Below are 9980 nucleotides of genomic sequence, written 5' to 3'. Positions count from 1 at the left end.
GCCATTAGCAAAGAATTTCCACCAATTCCTGTCCGCGCAGCTCCCCTGCAGATATTTAAATCCAGCTGGTGAATCAGCTGTTCTCTTGCTTGACATAACAGCAATTATCACTTGCTTCTCTTCCTGCAAAAATGCTCCCCCTAGCCTTTTGGGGTGCCACACTGTCCTGGGATGCTCCTTCCGTGTTGGCTCTTTCTCGAGAAAGATGCCTCAGTGCAGAACTTCTCCAGGGCAGCCCTGTGCCTCCCTCTCTAGACTCCTCCCCACCTGTGCAGACTTCCCTATCACAGCGCCTGTCAACTCTCTTCTCCCAGGTGCTCGACTCTTGGTCACCCTACTCTGCCTCTCTTACTTACATCCAGACCCTTAGGAACTCTGTTGGCCCTTCCATCAAAATGCACCCCTATTCTGACTTCTCACACTACTTCCATGGCTGCCATGGAAGAAGCCCCCATACTCTTTCCCAGAACCATCGCACATTGGCCACCTGTATAGACGCCCTGCTTCTGCCCACACCTGAGTCATTAAAAACCCCACAACTGCCATGGGAAGACATCGAACACAAAAGACAGCAACCTGATCCACTTTGAGTTGAGGTTTTGTGCATGGTGAGAGATAGGGGTTTAATTTCATTTTGTTGCATATGGATTTTCATTTTTCCCAGCACCATTTGTTGAAGAATCTATCTTTTCTTCAATGCATTTTCTTGGCTCCTTTGTCTATAGGTCTTATATAACTTATACAGTTGTATAAGATAACTGTAGTTATGTGGGTTTGTCTCTGTGTCCTCTATTTGTACCATTGGTCTTCAAGTCTATGTTGGTGCCAATTCCATGCAGTTTTTGTGACTCTTGCTCTGTAGTATAGTTTAAGGTCTGGTGTAGTGATGACACCTGCTTCCACTCTTCCTGCTAAGGATTGCTTTAGCTATTCTAGGTCTCTTACTTTTCCAAAGGAATTTCATGATTGCTTTTTCTATTTCCATGAGGAAGGTCACTGGAATTTTGATCGGAATTGTATTAAGTCTGTAGAGTGCTTTTGGCAATATGGTCATTTTAATAATATTAATTCTGCTTATCCAAGGGCAAGGTAGATCTTTCCATCTTCTAAGGTCTTCCTTGATTTCTTTCTTTAGGGTTCTGTAATTTTCTTTATATAGACCTTTCACCTCTTTAGTTAAGTTGATTGACAAGTATTTCTTTTATTTTCTTTCTTTTTTTCTGTGGCTATTGAGAGTGGGGTGCTTTTCCTCATTTCCCTTTCTGAGGATTTGTCACTGATACACAGAAATGCTTTTGATTTATGGGTGCTGATTTTATATCCTGCTACTTTGCTGAATTCATTTATGAGTTCTAGAAGTTTTCTGGTGGAACTTTTAGGGTCTTCTAGGTGTAGAATCATGTCATCAGCAAATAGTGTCAATTTGAGTTCTTATTTTCATATCTGTATCCCTTTAATTTCTTTCGTCTGTTTAATTGCTCTGGCCAGAGTTTCAAGAACTATGTTAAATACAAGTGGTGAAAGAGGGCATCCCTGTCTTGTTCCAGTTTTTAGAGAAAATGCCTTCAATTTTTCTCCATTTAGAATGATGTTGGCCTGGGGCTTTGCATAGATAGTCTTTATGATGTTGAGATATGTTCCTGTTATCACTAGTTTTTCTAGTTTTTTTTTAACATAAAGGGGTGCTGTATTTTGTCAAATGCTTTTTCTGCATCTATTGAGATGATCATATGATTCTTACCTTTAAGTCTATTGATGTGATGAATTACATTTATTGATTTCCGTGTGTTGAGCCAAACTTGCACCCCTAGGATGAATCCCACTTGATCATGGAGCACAATCTTTAGTTATGCCATATATATACACAATAAAAGAGAATAAAATCATGGCATTTGCAGGTAAATGGATGGAGTTAGAGAAGATAATGCTAAGTGAAGTTATGCAATCCCAAAAAACCAAATGCTGAATGTTTTCTTTGATATAAGGAAGCTGATAAATAGTGAGATAGGGAGAGGGAGCATGGGAGGAATAGATGAACTCTAGATAGGGGAGAGGGGTTGGAGAGATGGGAGGGGGTATGGGGTTATTAATGATGGTGGAATGTGATGATCATTACTATCCAAAGTACAGGTATGAAGACACAAATTGCTGTGAATATACTTTGTATACAACCAGAGATATGAAAAATTGTGCTCTATATGTGTAATAAGAATTGTAATGCATTCCACTGTCACATATAAATTTTAAAAATGAAGGAAAAAAAAGTCAGCGATCTGCTCAAAACTCCTCCCTGGCTCCCCATTTTGCTCCAAAACAACAACAGCAGCAACAACAACAAAAGTACACATGCACTTTGATGTACAAGTCACATCTCAATAAACCCAGGGCAAGAGGAAAATACTGTAAATTACAAATGCATCAGTACGCCTTATCTACAGAGCAACCTAGCCTGACCTTGCCTGCCATAGAGGTGCTTAGAACCCTTAGTCTATAGCTGGGCAAAGTTTTCTAACACAGAACCTATTTTACAACAAAGTGTTGAATAACTTATATCCTTTCTTGGCTATTATACTGAAAGTGAAAAGACAGAATGCTTATAGGGATGCACTTTCACACCATTGTGAAGCCAAAAAAAAAAATCGTATAAGTTGGGGACCATCTTTACCTTACAGTGGCTACCAAAGCTCTCCAAAGGCTCCCGCCCAGCCCAGCCTGCTGGCAAAGATCTCTCCCATCTAATTTACCTACCTCCATCATTCCTTCTGCACCAGCGCTCCTGGCCTCCCTGCCCTTACTTCAAGGCATCTTCTTGTCCTCGGGCTTTTGCTTGGGAGTTCTGTGTGTGAAGTGGCCCTTCTCCCAGCTATCTCCCAAGGAACATGGCTAATCTTTGGCAGCCAATTCCTCACCCTGTGCCTGCCTCCCTTACCCTATATCTCTTTATTTCTTATGCTTCTCATCCTACTTATATTTTTCTTTCACCAAAGCACTCATTGACATCTAACAGATTACATAATTCATATATTTGATACATTTACTGATAATCTCCTGTCTCCCTCTGCCAAAAGGTAAGCCACACATTGGCAGGGGCCTTGGTTTTGTTCACTGACACATCCCCACTTGGAGCAATGTTGGATACACACAACACTGAATAAGTGTTAGGTAAATAATTACACTAACACATTTTTGCCATTCATAAGAATTGTTTGTTGATAATTCTTTATTTTGTATTTTTTTAGTGATTCAAGTTATACACACTCATTTAGAAATTTTGAGTTCTAAATGATTAATTAATTTGCATCACAAATTAACATGTGAAAAAAATAAATATATATCAGCAATAAAATTTGCTGATACATTCACCAATCAGTAAAAAAGCTAATATTTTAGCATATTTTTCATAAATATTTAAATCATCTTATAAGCATTATTATATTTATTGATTTTTGGTAACTATTATATCATAGCCATTTTCTATGATATTAAGAATGTATCATAACATCTTTTCCAATTAGCTACATAATAGCACATTATTCAAGGTACTACCGATGTGCTTAATTATGGTCATTTAGTTTCTACATATTTCACATTGTTTGCCACTAAATAAACATGTTTGTTCACAGTCCTTGCCCACATATCTGATTTTCCTTGTGACTAATTCACTGAGGAAGAAGAAGAGAAGACCCCAAAACAAGTGACTTTATTTTTAAGGATATTTATATATACAGCCATTTTACCTTCCAGAAAGGGAATACCAGTTTACACTGCCACCAAACACTTCTTTGTAGCAAAGAGAAATTATGTCAGAATTAAGTTTCATAAAATCCTTTAATCTTTTCTATAAAAAGTTAAAAATAGAATTTGCATATGATCCAATAATCCCAATTCTATGTAAGTATCCAAAATAATTGAAAACAGGCTCTTGAACAAATACTTGTCCACACCCATGTGAATAGTAGTAGGATTCATAATAGCCAAAAGGTAACAGTAATCCAAATGTCCAATGGTGGATGAATGAATTAAAAAAAACACCAGGTACAAACAATGGAATATTATTCGGCCTTAAAAATAAAGACCTCACAACCTACCACATAGATGAACCTTGATGATATTGTGCTAAGTGAAATAAACCAATCACAAAAAGACAAATCCTATTTATCCCACTTACTTGAGGTATCTAAAGTAATCAAATGCATAGATAGAAAGGAGAATTGAGGTTGCCTGAGGCTGGGGGAGGGTAGAACAAGGAGGTTTTGGTCAATGGGTACAGAGTTTTAGTATTGCAAAGTGAAAATATTGTGTAAATCTGTTGCACCATAATGTAAAGATGTTTAACAGTATTAAACTGTTTACCTATATATGATTACAATGCTATTTTCATAAGCCTTTTCATCACTGTGATAAAAAGACCAAACAAGAACAATACAGGATAGTAGTTTATTTGGGGATCATGGTTTCAGAGATTTAATCCACAGTTGGCCAAAACCATAGCTCTAGGCCCACGATGAGGCAGAACTTCATGGCAGAGGATGTGGCAAGGAAAGCAGTTCAGAGTATGGCAATCAGGAAGCAGAGAGAGAGCTCTGCACACCAAGAACAAAATATACACCCAAAGGCACACTCCTAGTGACCTACTTCTTCCAATCATAATTTATGTGCCTAAAGTTACTGACCAGTTAATCCATATCAGTGGATTAATCCATATCAGTGGATTAATCCACTGATTAGGCTCATAACCCAATCATTTCACCTCTGAAAATTCTTACATTGACAAACTAATGAAATTTAGGGTGATACCTCAAATGCAAACTGTAACAGGTGATAAATTTGGTTGTGTTTTTTTGCCATATTTAAACAAATTTATCTGTAAAATGCTTTAATCTTTGGAAAATGTATATGGATAAAACTATACTCTCATAATTGTCAATGAAATTGAACATTTCTTTACCAGATATTAACTTTACTTGGTTTTTTTCTTTTTTCTTTTTCTTTGGGCAGTACTGAGGATTGAACCCAGGACCCCCTGCAAGCCAACTAAGCACTCTACCACTGGCTACTTCCCCAACCCTCTTTTGAGATCTATTTTTTCATTTCCTCTGCCAATTATCTACTTAAGTCTTCATTTTTCTTCTTGGTTTGAATTAACCCTTCATATGTTATAAGTATTAAACTTTACCCTTTATATTTATTACAAATATCTTTCAGAGTTGCCTTTTCAAAGTTAATATTAACTTTGCTATGCAGTTTTTTTTTTCATTCTGTAGCTAAGATAGTAAAATTTTCCTTAGTGTTCCTTTTCACACTCTTAAGCTCTTCCTCCACCATTCGAAGATCAGGAAGCTGTTCATCATAATTTTTCCATTTCTTTTTTTTTTTTTTTCCGGCTTTGGCTCCCTTTAGAGTTTATTTGCTGGTATGTGATTTGAGACTTCAATGTGATTTTTTTTCCCCAAAAAGATATATAATTGTCTCAACATCTTCTATTAATCTTCTGTTTCCCTTGACTTAGAATGCCATCTAGGTCACCCATCAAATCTATGTAAATGTCACTTTAATAGCTGCATAATTTTCCATTGTCTAGTTGCTATGTAAGATGTTACCTTAGCGTTTTAATCTGATGTGACTATAGCATTTACTGCTGTGTATTGCAATTATTTGTATGTTCTCTCTCCTCTATTCAGTTATAAGTTTTCTTTTTTTTTCTCTGGATTCATTTTGATGGTTGGTTCACAATAATTTGTAGGAAAACTTTGAATAACAAGTGACAATTCTAGATCCCCCAACAGCCAAAGAGAAAGGTAGACTGGGGAGATGCAAGAGACCCCCTAACAGTCAGAGATAGGTAGACTGGGTGTTATAGTCAGCTTTTTTGCCATTGTTACCAAAAGACCTGACAAGAACAATTTTAGACAAGGAAAACTTTATTTGGCTCAGTTTCAGAGGTCTCAGCCCATAGATGGCTGGCTCTGTTGCTCTGGGCCCAAGGTGAGACAAAGCTTTAAGGCAGAAGAATGGTGGAGGAAAGCATTTCAGGACATGCCGTCAGGAAGCAGAGAGAGCTCCACTCAACAAGGACAAAATATAAGCCCTAAAGGGACATCTGCCACAGTCTGGCTGGGCACAAATCACGAGCCACTGAAGCAGGAACAAACTTTATTTCTGAACTCCACCAGCAACTCCTCCCGCAGGCCACGTGGCTTGTCCAGGAACCAGCCACCAGAAATATCTCCTCTGGAAATCCCTCCTCCTGCACTTCCCCAACCAATGGGAACTCTCAGGGAATCCCTGGGAATCCCCAGGAGAACTCCAAAGTAGCTGGAGAACTCCAAAGTAGCGGCGGAGGCCGATAGTAATGCCTCGCTTGTCAATGCCTCGCCTGTCAACCAATACTGTTGGCAAAATGCCAGGGGCCATACCAACTCGGCTGTGGCTCTCAGCATACATCCTCAGTGACCCACCTCCTCTGACTGCTCCTTACCTCTCTGCAGTTACCACCAAGTAAATCCATTCAAGTGGATTAACCCACTGATTAGGTTAAGGCTCTTATAACCCAGTCATTTCTCTTCTGAATGTTCTTGTATTTTCTCATACCTGCATTTTTTGGGACACCTCATAGCTAAACCATAACAACCCTGGGGGAGGTGGGAGAAGATTCTAGAACCCCTCACAGCCAAAGAGGCTGGCAGACTGGAGGAGGTAGAAGAAGCAAAAAGCCTTTTAGCAGTTCTGGCTTTGGGGATCATAAAGCTGAATTTAGAAACAAAAACATTTCGTATCAGGTTGGGAAGGACATTTCAAAGGATAGGTGTTCTTTCTTCCACAGAGCACATTCTAGGAGAAGATGTGATGTTGCAATTTGAGGAAAGCAGTCTCACCCTCTAATAAATGTTGTAGTGTTTATGAACCAGGGACCTAATCCACAGCTGCATATTCATGCATTCCTTTGGCTTTGGACTTTGACCTGGTCAGAGTCCCTTTGCTTAGTTCAATAGTTCTATCCCTCCTCTGTAAGTCTCTATAACACAATAATTCACATAGTGATTAGCACATAGTAGGTAAAAGGTAAAATTTCCTGAATCAATCTATAGATCAAAAAGGAAAAAGTCCAATAGACCATTTTCACTTAATGTGAATCTGTCTACAGTTACTTTTTTCAAAAGTAGTTTTCATGGGAATGAAAATAAGCATAGCCAATTAATAATCTGAGGATTGAGAGGTTAAATAAATCAATGGGCTGGTGAAAAAGAGCACAGAAGAGCAGGAATGAAGGACTGACCATCACCATAGGTCACCAGCATTTTATACAAACAGACACAGATTTTTTTAAAACAGTGGCTTAACTACTCAAGTTATTCAGATATTCTTCCCTATGTCTGTAATCTCCAGGTAATGATATTTTATAAGTCCTCTGCCAAGATAATTTTTTCTGGGCTTTCAAAATACCTACTATTCTAGTTACTTATCATTTAAAAACCACCACAGCAATTGGCAATGTAAACCATCAATTAGAATAAACCATCTTTCAATCTCTGGGGGTGACAGGTTGGGCTGGCAGGCTCTCACTCAGGGCAACTCCCTATACACACACACACACACACACACACACAAGCTCGCACACACAGAGTTGCCAGTAAACGCAGCTGAGCAGGGACCAGATAAAGGCTCCTCCTGTTCAGTCTGACATCTCTCTACACGGCCTCTCTCCAAGGCTAGTATGGACTAGTTCACAGTCCAGAAGTGTCAGGAGAACCACTCAGAAACCCAGGGTCCCAAGATGACTGTCCTCGGAGACTCAGCAGAAGCCACAAGGCTCTTGGGACTTTGCCTCAGACGTTCTAAAATGTCACTTCTGTCTCATTCAATTTGTCAACCAAGCTGGAGCACATTCAAGGGAAGGGAAATAGACTGTGCCTCTCAACAGGAAGAATGGCAAGGGATTTTCAGCCATCTTTAGAGGGTCACATCATCTCTTGGGAAAAATGTCTTTTAAATGCTGATCTTGCACCTAAGTGAAATCTCTCCTGTTGTAACTGAAAGCCAATTTCCTTATTTTTTCCTTCTTCAAGGTAGACAAAAGACAATTAACAAACTGTAGTTTGATATCAATGGTATCTATAATTCAAGATATTTAGATCTTATCTAGGATTGGGTTTTTCCTACCACGATGTGGAGAACTGGAGCATACATGATAATTTGCAACTTCTGGTTTTACAAATGGGCGTGAGACTCTTCACTCTCCTTATAATCTTGTACAAAACGTCTTAAAATGCTTCATGATACTTATTTTCAACAACTAAAACTCAACCACTCAAATGGCCAACAAAACACTTCTTCCCCTTAATTGCTAACTACTACTGAATTGTTATTGTCCAGATAGGAAGAGTTCTCCATTTACACATAAAAGATAAAGTTATTACAACATTTTGAAGAAAATCTTTGAAGCTAATTATCTTCAGATTAGAGAAAGGATATCTTTTAATTAATTTCAAACCCTGGATTGAGTACTAAGCAGCAACATGAAAGGCAGATTTCCAATAGGAAGTGACGGTTACGGAGGAGCCTCCCTCCCCTTGAGGGTTACCATTTAATTTTCAACATTGATTTGAAATAAATGCTGGTGTGATCTCCAAGGGAGGACTGTTTCCGTTGTAAACCTAAAGGAGAAGCAGGTAGCATAATAAGAAAGTATGTTATGCTCCTTTGTTCCACTAAGTTCTGCAGAGTAAGGTTTAGTGTGGGTTCACTGTTACACACTCACTCTCCTCTCAGATAAATGCCATGGATGGTAAGCTTTTGAGGGGCACGACTTGGGCCATTCCTGATCTGTTCTTTCACTTTCTCTCAATCCAAAACCCAGATGTTTCTTGGCATTTCATGTTAGATAAGTGAATTGCCACAAATATTTTATTGTCCTTATATTAATGAGGAAACAAATTTTTAAATTATTCAATTTAGGGGCTGGGGATGTGGCTCAAGCGGTAGCGCGCTCACCTGGCATGCGTGCGGCCCGGGTTCGATCCTCAGCACCACATACAAACAAAGATGTTGTGTCCGCCGAAAACTAAAAAATAAATATTTAAATTCTCTCTCTCTCTCTCTCTCTCTCTCTCTCTCTCTCTCTGTCTCTCTCTTTAAAAAAAATTATCCAATTTAAATTTGGGGAATGATGTACTTACTTTGTGTTAGATTGTTGAAAATCATCTACAGGGTTAAATAATATATGATTTTGTGAACGTTTTAGAAATCCCAACTTCTCAAATACTATTTAAAGTTTGTTTGTTTGTTTGTTTTTAAGCATGTGCACAGAGTAGATAGATAGAGAATGCCAGACAGAAAGTAGGTGCTGAAGATACAAAGATGAGTGAGAAGCAGCCTCTGGCTTCCAGCATTGTTCAGGGTTCCTCAGGCTTTTGGAAACCTAATGGCCTACATGCTAGAGTCTCTTACTCCCTCTTGTTTTTTCCTTTTTCTTGTAACATTGATTTTAAAATGATCTCCTAATGGACATATTTGAGAACTGCAGTCAGGTGCATAGTCAGCCCTCTTTCTGACACGATGTTTAAATTTATAAAAGAAAAATAATAATCCTTCCTTCCTTTGACACATAGGTCTTCCACAAACTCAACTTTCAGCTCTGCAGACGGCAAAGTCCATTCACAAAGGCTATTGATCTTTTAGTTGATCTCAGTGACATGGGACATATTAGTAAAAGGTTCACAGCATCATCCCATCAAGTACAACACCACTATGGAGAAGTAAATAAAAATCCAAAGTGGTAGCTAGGTGCAGTAGTACACACCTGTAATTCCAGGAGCTCTGGAGGCTGAGGCAGGAGGATTGCAAGTTCAAGGTCAGCCTTAGCAACTTAACAAGGCTCTAAGCAATCTAGAAAGAACCTGTCTTGAAATTTAAAAAAAATAAAATAACATAAAAATGGCTGGGGATGTGGCTCAGTGGTAAAGTGCCCCTGCGTTTAGTCC

Source organism: Marmota marmota, unplaced genomic scaffold (genome assembly GCF_001458135.2).
Source record: "Marmota marmota marmota unplaced genomic scaffold, marMar, whole genome shotgun sequence".
NCBI lineage: Eukaryota > Metazoa > Chordata > Mammalia > Rodentia > Sciuridae > Marmota > Marmota marmota.
The sequence above is the reverse complement of the archived record's forward strand: the minus strand, read 5'-3'. Positions refer to the sequence as shown.